Genomic DNA, 11,168 nt, shown 5'->3' with positions numbered 1-11,168 from the left:
GGGAAAAATAGGCTTCGAATAGCAGCTCTGGTTTTTGGGTATTTTTCATCTTCTTGCTTCTCATTTGTAAGCTTTGGTGCTTTGATGTTTTGGCTGGTTATATGCATGTTTTTGTGTTTTATTTGAGACTCTCTTGTACCTCATTTGATTATAGTGGAGCTATTTCATTGGTATGGATGACTCGTGATTTATACCTCTCATATTGAGGGGGTGTTCTACGTTAAAATCTCAGTGTGTTCTTGTTATTACTTTACTTGCTATATTAGCTTGTTCATAGTTGCTGCCATATTGTATTGTGATTGCTTCCATATTGTTCTTGTGTTAGATATTTGTGTTGTTTCCACTGCTAGGTTCTTTCATTGTATGCCCGATGAATTCTTTTTAATCACAAGGCATGGTTGGGTACTCTTTTCCATTTGCTAGCCTCCATGAGAAGGTGATAGAAAACGTACTCTTCCTCTAAGACAAACTATCTGGACTGTACTTATGTTTCGTTAGGAAATGAGCAATGTTTCCCTCTCCCTCTGAACTAGGCTTCATGGTAGTCTTGATGTGTTTTTCATTGGAATGTAGACAGAAAATTTGTATTTGGGATCAGCCCCTGAGTATTATTGTGGTTCTCACTACAAAAAAAAATCATTTTTAGTGGCCATTTATTTTTTTTACCGACAATAAAAATAGCCGCTAATACATTTACCAGCAATTAGATATTAGCCGTCTTATGCTTTGTTGCTAAAAGGTTTTAGTGGCAATTATAACATTTGCTGGTAAAGACTTTTTTAATGGCCGCAAAAAGTATATAATTTTTAGCGGCCATTTTCTTGGCAATTTATATGGCCACCAAAAATAATTTTAAAATTGCAATGTTATTCATTTTTAGCGACGATTACTGTTGTCGCTAAAACCCATTTTAGTGGTAATTTATATAACCACTAAAATTAATTATAAAATTATAATGTTACTTACTTTTACCGGCCATTACTATTGTCGCTAAAATTTTAAGACTTTTTCTAGTGATACTATACTCATTTTCTTAGAAGCAACAAACTACCTTTTTTGTTTAGAATCTCAATTGTTTTTTCTAACAATTATTATTGTTATGTATAATATAAATATACTAAAATTAATTACTACAAAATGAGATATTTAATTAAACTCAAAATATTGATATACAAATTTCTCTTGAAAAGTAATAAATGATGTTACAAATCTAAATAACAAAAAATACTACAAGTCTATAAACTTAAAATGAGCTTCTTGCAGGGTTGTTATGTCCCCTTCTATCTTAAAATGAGCTTTCTGCAGGAGTGACCTGATGAATGCCAGAATCAAACTAGTCGGTCCATTCAGGAGGAAGCTGCAATAAATAAGGCCAAAAAGAAAAGAAAAATTGGGATGAATCAATCAATCATGAGATAAGTACACATAAGTAATAGAAGCAATATTTAAATGATGGGTTATGTGTTGTTTGAAGCTAAAAAAGCAAGGGAAGAATAATAAGTAAGAAAGAGAGAGAGTTAAGAGAGGTACAGCATCAAAGGAGCTCTGCTAGTAGTTGGAGATATTAGGCTCACCATTTCAAAACTATTCCCTAGCATTTGACGTGTCTCTACAAAACTTAAAGCATCATCTTGGGGCAAACAAGTTCATCTACCTCCATGGAACTAGCTGATCTTTGCAATACAGAGATAATTAACCAGCTCAGAAACCTTAACATCACGGATGAACAGCAACAGTTAAAAAAATTAATCCAGGTTAAAAACTGAGACGGGAAGGTCTATATGAATAGATAATAGATTGATACTTGATAGAGTGAAATTTGCAAGTGAGACGTAACTAAATCATCATCCATTGCAACCTTCGAACTTAACAAAGCACTAAATTCCAGAACATAATACATAGTAGAACATAGTAGAAGAAGATTAGGATGCAAGAAAAATGCTCCTATATTTCCTATATATGCTATCTATATTCTACTTGATTTTTTTATATTATGTTTGTCTTTAGAATAATTTTCTCTTTTTCTAACATTATGTTATATATACGATAGGTTGTGATGGTCTAATGGAATATATTTAATTAACACTTCAACCAAAATATAAAATGCTTCTTCACCACTTTATATCCTTTTTGGTTTCTAATTAATTGGTTATTGCAAGAAGCCAAGGAAAAAAAATCACTAGTCCATTCACATAAAGTGCTTTTTCTAGATAGCAAGATCTAGTGATTCTGATGAAAGATAAACAAGTACACGACCATCAAATCAGTTCTACTTTAATTTGTGATATGCATGATAATCAAGCTTATTTTAATTAAGTTTGTAATCATTTTGTTCAATAAAACAATTCAACCTCAAGTTAATTAGAACATAGTAGAAGAAGAAATAGATACTCACAATAGCCAAATATAGCAGAGATAATAGAGACAGCTACCAAAAAGCTATAATTAATTTAGTCACTAACTTTTTATAAAAGACTAACAATCAATTCTATAATTTACTCACGATTTAGTCACGTATGTACTCCTTGAAGAACACCTGATGTTCCACCCAATACTGGAAGCCATGCAAAGAGCAAACTAACAGCACAATCCTGACAGGAACCAATGATTTTGAATATTGCATTAGAAATTGTGTGAGAGAAATCCTCAATAAGGAATATCAGCTCATAGCATTAGTCTACACTCTATTTTTAAGAATTGGTGGAAACACTGTTCCAGTCAAATATATACATCAGAAATATAAACATAATAGTACAAATCTGCAGAATCAGTGTTCCAATTGTAACCTGACCATGAAGGGCATTGACACTATTACTTTCCATCAAGAATTTCAAGACCTATGTGTCAAACAAGAAATAAAAACGTTAAGTAGCAGTACTTTAACGCAAAAATAAAATATCTGAAAAGAAGTCTTAGTGTTACTTCAGGAAGAATAATACTATAAAAATTAAAGTGATAAATAAAGTTTAAATTCTTCAGAATTTATTCAATAAGTAACTTCACTAAACTTTCAAATTGAATGGAGAAAAGGATTTCAATAAGTAATCACACAAGAATGAGAAGTAATGACCAGAAAGAATATGCAGGAAAGGATTTCAAATTGAACAACTATATTTAAGCTTGTACTTCATTACAGATTCAGCAAACCAAACTTGTCTTACCTCATTGTTGCTCTTTCCTCAGCCAACATACAGAATGATAAATCCTCATAGGATATCATAGCTGATACTTTAACATAAAAATTTCGACTTCAGTACAATAACATGTGATAGCTCGAATTTAAATTTGTACCAAACAATACTTCAACAAATACAGATCAATGGTGTGAAATTGACTAAATTCAAGAGATTTAGTGTAGTTGTCTGGGGTGTGGGGTTCCACTTTTTATCATTGCACATAATTTATCATAGTTTATTCTTCCATCATGTTAGTTTAAAAATCTCAGTAATGATAACAATATTTTCATAAGGAAGTTCCGCAGATTTAAGTTTAGAACCAACTTACATTATTTGTATTCACCTCAGAAATTATTTCCTTTATAGTAGCTTCATCACCCATACCATGCTGAGTTATAGCAGTATCAACAAGAATGCTTTGACATAAGGAATGCAAGATGCAGAGGCTTTTTTTACTACATCAAACATATATTCAATTTGAATAAGGCTTCAAACCTTAGAAATTAAAACAGAGCCAAGCAATAAAAACTACACAATTTAAAGCCACACCTAATTAAAAGAAGGAAAGATCTCTAACACTCAATCAGCTAAGATTACATTTAACTCACTAAATACAGAAAATCAAATGCAATACAAGGTTTCCATCAAATACAAACAAAAATCTTAATTCATCCATGTCAAAACAGCTTTACAAATGTATAATAAATCTCAAACCTAATCCAACTAATCAAACGTCTGTCTCCCAAATGTTGCAGCTCTAGGTTTAACTTTCCTTCTAACTTCACTCCTCAAATCATAATCACCTCCTACTTTTATCTATAACCATTAAATAAAGGAGAAAAAGCAAAGCTCAATTTCGTATTCTAATAATCCTAATTCATCCTATCAAATGAATATTTCAGAATAACAGTGACAATTGAATTTCAGCAATGTATATTGAACAAAAAAGAATTAGGAAAAAGCACCAGGTTGGGATAGAGCATAGATTGGGAGCACAAGAATCAGACTTGAGAGGGAGATTAAGGAACTCGTACCTAATGATTAGAGCGCGATTCAGATTTCAATCAAAATCAACACTAGCTTGTCCGAGAAAAGGATTCATATCGCGATTAACATTGAGATGAAAACTTGGAAGAGATTCGAGCAATGAAAAAGATGGAATAATGGAGATGTGTATGTGGTTCTCAGAGAGAATGAAGCACTGGAAGAGAAGTTTGTATGAAAAAGAAGAAGAAGAAGAAGAAGAAAAATGGTGTGTGATTCTCAGAGGGAATGAAGCACTGAAAGAGTAGTTTTTGTGGGGGTAAAGAGTAGTTTGTCGTTATCTTTAAAATTTCAGCTTTTTTTTAGTGGCTATAGTTTAAATTACCATTATAATTTATGGTATTACTGTATTAGTGGTTAATATACAACTACTACTAAAAGATGGTTTAAAAAAAATTATGGCAATAATATTATGGCCGCTAAAAATTTGTTGTTAAAAATCTTTTTTCTTGTAGTGCTTACGATATAATTGACATATGAGTTTATGGCGAATAAGATAGACATTTATTATTTGTATGTTTGAATTGTTTGTGTGTGATTGTATTGTTGTGAATTGTGAATTATGTTTTATGTTCTAAATGATATATTTATTATAATTTGTCTCCGTATTTACATTGTTTTGCTTGTGTTTATTTGGTATTTGAGGTGCTAGAAGTTGGGGTGACGTACGTTGGATCTTACAAAGACTCCTAGACTAGACTATAGGGGTGGCAACAATACCCGAACCTGCGGGTACCCACCCCGCCCCTACCCGCTCGGGGCGGGTAATTACCCGCCCTCGCACCGGGGCGGGTTTTAACGGGGCAGGACAGGGTCGGGTTTAGGTTAAACCCGCCCCTACCCGCCCCAGTATATATAATATATGTAACATATATAAAATAATTAGTAAAATGATTAATAATATTATATCATATATAAATTTTTGCTTTAATTTATGTTATGTATGTAAATGGTGGTTATATAATTTTTAAAATTTTATTTTATTTGTTGGATTTAATAATTATAGGGGCGGGGCGGGTACCCGCAGGGGCGGGACGGGTTAGGGTTTAACATTTTACTACCCGTGGGTAGGGAGGGGCGGGTTTGATGCGAATTTTTTGTTTGGCGAGACGGAGTCGGGTAGAGCAAAAACCCACCCCTACCCGCCCTGTTGCCACCCCTATTAGACTATGATCATGTGAAGGAAATTAAAGAGAGCAGGGCTGGTTTTGTTGGCTAGAAAACTATTAGATAAATTTTAATATTAAAGTAAAAAAAATCTAGAGATGTGTAGTTTTTTATTCATAAGTAGTTAGAAAGAGTTTCTTCTAAAATGTGATTCTAGAAGACATAAGTAAATAAAGTGTTGTATATATATTCATATTGCTTTTATAAAGGACTCTAGTGCGTGCATTAAAAGTGATATAAAAATGTATATATAAGTATATGTCCAATTAGGATTTTGATTTAAGTGAACGTAATTCAATTTCAAATTCACGTAATCCCTTTAGAATGATAAAATTTTCAGATCAATTTTCCTATATAGAGAAGTCACTAAACTGAAAATAAATAAACAAATATAATAAAGACTCTTATATTACATAAGTTCAGATAATATTCTTTCCACCAATGATATCGTGACTTATTGCTAGTATTATGTTAGGGAGAGTGTTATAAGTTTTATTAACACTCACCATTATTGAAGAAAGCTCCTCCATACAAATGATACAATTCAACCACGCTGCCTACAAGAATTTTCTGGGACACTGCACGTGGGAGGGAAGTGAAAGATGCAGCAACCCTCAGTAGTGAGTAGTGAGCGTGTTACCGTTAGTGCCTGAGAGGCTCACCATAGCCCTCAAATGTGGACCATTAATGTTAGTTTTGCCATATCTTTCCATTCGATTATGTCACCCTTTTGCTTTGTGATGACAATGCAGGGTCCCCCTTATTACTCATCACTAATCAACAATATCAATCATGACTATATCATTCTCTTTAGGAAGATATTTTTTATTAATTACATAATTTATATTTCATTTATTTGGTAGTTATCTTGTGTGTGCTTGGAATCCAATTTGCAACTATTGTTTGTTCAATTGGTCCCATATATATGAAACTTATCCGGTATTCAAAATTTAAATTTTAAAAATTTAGTTCTTTTAAAATGAGAAGATCGATAAAATGGTAAAATAAAAAATAAGTTATCATTAAATTTATAACTTTTATTATATATGAATTCCACTATTTTTATTTAATAATGATTAAATATTTATTATTTTCTCATTTTACAAATTTTTTAGGATCGTCTTGATCCAAATTCCAAAATATCTCAACCAATATGCATCCCATTAAATGTTTTTAACTTCCTTATCCAAAATGTGTGTTTCACAAGTCATTCTTATTATGAACTCAATTCTGCCCCATTTTAATTTTTATTTAAAAATTTTTTTTTTTGGATGATGAATTATATAGTTAAGTTTTAATATTTATAAAAGGATTATCTTTGTTTAAAATATGACTAAATAAATAAATTATACTTTTAAATAAAATATTTTTATAAAAAGATATTTTTGTCATCTTCATTTAAATAATTATTTTTAATTTTTCCTTATCCACAACCCCTTTTAGCCTTATTCGTGGTCATTAACAAATGATTTGAAAGGCACACATTCAGTCGAGTGAAACATACAGTACAATGGCCGTTCTTATCTAATCAAAAGTAATAGAAACAAAAGGATACGATGAATTTGTTAAGGGGTGGAAAAAAGTTGTTTCGATTCGGCATGTGAATTTGACAAGTATAATGTTGGTTAAGAAAAAATTTGGATGATTAGCATAGGAAATAAAAGGAAGGTGAAATCTAATTAAGAACTTTTGTTTAAATTTTTATTTGGGCACAAATTGAACCATACTTTCTCTAAAATGAAGTTTAAAACGCATGCATCTAAAATATTTCAATAAAAAAATTATAAATTAAATTTTCTAATAATATAGTTTAGATCATAAATTTTTTATTCTCATTTTTATGTAGGAGTGTGATTAACTACTACTAAAATATTTATAAAATATTCAAACAAAAGATTGTTGCATTTGCATACATCATAAAACGTCGGGTACATAAAATTAATAACATGAAACTCTACATAATAAACAATAATACATCATCAGTAATGAAAATCTTGGTAATAGAGTCGATGCCCGGTGTCACATGGTGGAAGTTGTGCCTGGCATTGAGGCCGGTTGGGCCGGGGTCTGCATGAGGTTGGCCATGCGCAGAAGGATCCTCTGGCTGCTTTAGAGGGAGTGGTGGAGATGGGATATAGTAACCTCCAGAGTAAAGAATGGGGGCATATTGGTGTATTTGAAGCTAAGGCTGAGGCAGTGGTGCAAACGGTGGTGTCAGTTGAGACGGGATAACGTGAGCAACAAACCGTAGTCTACTAACGGAGACATCGCATATTGGGTACCCAGTCACACCCCTGCCCCGTATGACGAGCCAGCGCCCGGTGAGATCTGTGGCATCCAGGCTGAAGTATACGTGGGAGCAGATGAGTGATGAAACTGTCCAATGCTCTACTCCCTGCCAGTCTGAAACTGATTTATGAGGCGTTGCATCGAGGCCTGGTCAGTGGTATGAAGCTGAAATGCATCCTCGAACCAAATCTCCTCAACCATCTACTCCCCGTGATAGTTGCTGGACAACCCGACATCATGCCAGTCGGGGGTGAGGTGTCCCAGACAGCCCGGTGCTGCTGTGCTCCTAAACCAGATGATCACGTGGTGAGGGAGGTAGAGGCGATGGTGGTGGTAGGGGTGAATCATTGCCGCCTGGTGGGATGTCCATGTGCTCCTCATGTCTGTCGAACTCGGCCTCTTCCTCAGACTCCATATCCAACCGCTCCCAGCGAGGCCTGACCCTCTCTCCCTCCTAGCCCCTGTGCCTGCTCCACGCTCTATGGCACCCCTCTCCCTCCCAGCAAGCCGTCGAGTGTCCTCTCGAACCTTCCTGGCATGTCGACGCCAATCAGGGACGTTCCCAAGAAGGTGAAAAACGTCTTTCGACTAGCTGGCATGATCTTTCTTCGCCTCCTTCTAGTTTACTATGTTATTTGATGAAGTATAATCAATAATGTGAATATAATTATTAAGGATGATTACCAATATTTATGCTTAGCTACCGGAAGTAGTAGGCATTTCAGGGAATGAATTTATCTTAGTGTTTGTTATTGTTTGTGTTTGTTTTCGATATTTTGATAGGAGTTGGGTGGGTAAAATTTGCCGAACTACATCTTAGAAATTTTTCAACTAGTTTGGTAGGAAATTTTGGAATTGCTGTCTTGTTCCTCCGTTGAAGGAACCTGAATTAAATTTAATTTTTGTAGGTGTCATTTAATTCTTGCAGGTTCATTATGCCAGGAAGTTCTATGAAAATTTGGTACCAAGTTACACGGTATACTAGGTTGAATGCCCAGACTATTTGAAACAAAAGCTGGTAAAATGTCTTGTTTATGATTAATAAATAACAATTCTATTCTTCTTTGTATTTTAAACAAGGAAGCATTTGCATAATGTTTGCAGAAGTAATGAAGTACAATGTTCGAAGATGTTGCAAGGCCTCATTAGATGTTGGCATTCGGTCCATAGTTGACTGGTTCTACTACAAGCAGTGGCTTTCTTCAGCAATTCAAAAAAATGTCACAATTCCCGCAGCCATGCAAAAGGTTTTAAATTTTCCTTTGGGCATATTGAAGTAATTGATTTTTATATTTTTCATATATTTTTTTAGGAGTTTAATACTTACAGATTACAAATCCTGTTTCTCGGATAGCTCATCCGGATTAGTTGCATAAGAAAGTTGAAAAAGAGGACAAGTTTCGTCAACGAAAATTAGTTGATGTCTTTAACTCATTTAAATACTTATATAGACATTTTTTGTTGTTTAGATTTGTATCATGATTTATTATTTTTCAAGAAAAATTTGTGTATTAATATTTTGAATTTAATAAAATATCTCATTTTGTTGTAATTAATTTTAATATATTTATATTATGCATAATAATAATAATTGTTAGCACAAATAAATGAGATTTTAGAAAAAAAAGGTAGTTTGTTGCTTTTAAGAAAATGAGTATAATATAACTAAAAAAAGTCTTAAGATTTAGCGGCAATAATAATGGCAATTAAAAGTAAATAACATTACAATTTTAAAATTATTTTTAGTGGCAATATCAATTGCCAGTAAAATGGATTTTAGCGGCAATAGTAATAGCTGCTAAAAATGAATAACATTGCAATTTTAGAATTATTTTTTGTGGCTATATAAATTGCCAAGAAAATGGCCACTAATAGGTATATACTTTTTGTGGCCATTAAAAAGGTCTTTACCGGCAATGTTATAATTGCCACTAAAACCTTTTAGCGGCGAAGCATAAGACGGCTAATGTCTAATTGCCGGTAAATGTAGTGATATGTACTAACTGAAGTTATATCAATAAAACATTTTACGTTAATATGTACTTACTTAATTAATAGACATTTCTTCAAGACGTTACTTAAAATAAACACATTCAGTAAAGTAATTAATAATCTAATTATCAAACTTTAACTTAGTAGTCTAATTATTAAACTTGGATAGTTAATAACTAAATTAATAAATTAAAAAATGTGTAACCAATAAACTAACTTCAACAGTTGAAAAACATGTACCAAAGCATTTAATATCTAAATTAATAATTTTGTAGTTAACAACTTAGTTATAGAAAAATGATAACTACATTCCTAAAATTATACCCTATCAGTGATCTGTTGCTAACGACACAAATTGTGTTCTAATTTTTGGCAAGTATCCTAACCATGGCTATACATATATGGAATAACAGAAATGTCAAGATAATAAAACTAACCGCAAAGTTTGCTGCCTCGATGTAGTACCATGTCCGTTTAGCCTATTAATGTCCGGATCACATGCATATGCGTGTGCCATCTTCGTCTTACTTAATAATAATAGGTCAGAAAGGGATAGAAGAGACGAGAAAGTGGTGAAAAGGTTGGAAATGGAGCCCAGAACGTTGCTGTAAACTATATTTATATATAGGCATGTCCCAGTCTTATCTCGTTTACAGTGTAAACGAGATAAGCTTGCACATATCTTGTTTACACTGTCTTATCTCATTTACACCGTAAACGAGATAAGTAATCCTATGTATTTTTATAATAATTTTTAAAATTTTATTTCAATAAATAAAATATTTATTTAATTTATTTAAATAAAAATTCTATGTGTAAAACAAAAAAATCAAAGGGACAAATATTTAATTGTCAATTCTTTTAAAAATAAAAAAATAAAATTTATTTTATAAATATTTTTATTAGTGGTTAATCATATTTTTATGTAAAAGTGAGAGTAAAAAATCCGTTTATAATATAATTAAGAAAAATTATTAAGCGTTTCAAGAACATTAATATTATAATAATTTTAGTCATCAATATAAATTATAAACCATGTATATATTTTATAATAAAAAATTAATAATTAAAATTATTACAACACCAATATTTTAGAATATCTAATAACTCTTATAATTGAGAAGAAAAATTATCTAACCTTTTACATGCCTCAGTAACAATTCAATAGCATAATTTTATAGGAACAAAACTAAAAGGTAGAAAACACTGCTTTATATTCTGAGCTGAGTATCTGATATGGTAAACTACGTTATCCTTTTTCTTTCTTTATTAGTGTGTGCCTTTATCATATTCCAATTATAGACGCGCACAACGTCCTTGTCTATATATATCCATTTCCTCAAAGGGCTCCCCTGCTTTAAGTTAACCTCCATTTCATTCCCTTTTTGTGCTATTATGTGCTTGGTGGTTTATTAATTTACTTTTTTTTTTGTCAAACATTTGGAGCAAATTAATTAAAAAAAATAAATAGGTTTATGATTTTTTATGTCACAGATATTT

The 11,168-nt window shown here is 32.1% G+C and overlaps 2 long non-coding RNA genes across 9 annotated transcripts; one reads left to right on the top strand and one right to left on the bottom strand.

The window, feature by feature from the left end:
* Window positions 1-1,127: 1,127 nt before the first annotated feature.
* Window positions 1,128-4,513, bottom strand: LOC112743501 (uncharacterized). Of its 7 annotated transcripts, none has more exons than XR_003171968.3 (7): window positions 4,211-4,513; window positions 3,505-3,631; window positions 3,162-3,228; window positions 2,787-2,837; window positions 2,504-2,591; window positions 1,531-1,709; window positions 1,128-1,357 (listed from the first exon to the last, which is right to left on the bottom strand). It is a non-coding gene; the product is annotated as an uncharacterized lncRNA (long non-coding RNA). The 7 variants fall into 7 exon arrangements; XR_003171967.2 differs by having other exon boundaries at window positions 1,575-1,709; XR_003813523.2 differs by having other exon boundaries at window positions 2,792-2,837.
* A 2,214-nt stretch (window positions 4,514-6,727) lies between these two features.
* Window positions 6,728-9,228, top strand: LOC112740453 (uncharacterized). 2 transcript variants are annotated; one of them, XR_003171170.2, is made up of 3 exons: window positions 6,728-8,246; window positions 8,605-8,694; window positions 8,781-9,228. It is a non-coding gene; the product is annotated as an uncharacterized lncRNA (long non-coding RNA). The 2 variants fall into 2 exon arrangements; XR_003171171.3 differs by having other exon boundaries at window positions 6,855-8,246; window positions 8,585-8,694.
* Window positions 9,229-11,168: the final 1,940 nt, after the last annotated feature.

The sequence above is a fragment of the Arachis hypogaea genome, chromosome 14 (genome assembly GCF_003086295.3).
Source record: "Arachis hypogaea cultivar Tifrunner chromosome 14, arahy.Tifrunner.gnm2.J5K5, whole genome shotgun sequence".
NCBI lineage: Eukaryota > Viridiplantae > Streptophyta > Magnoliopsida > Fabales > Fabaceae > Arachis > Arachis hypogaea.
Note: the sequence above shows the minus strand (reverse complement) of the source record. Positions and strands in the feature narration are given on the sequence as shown.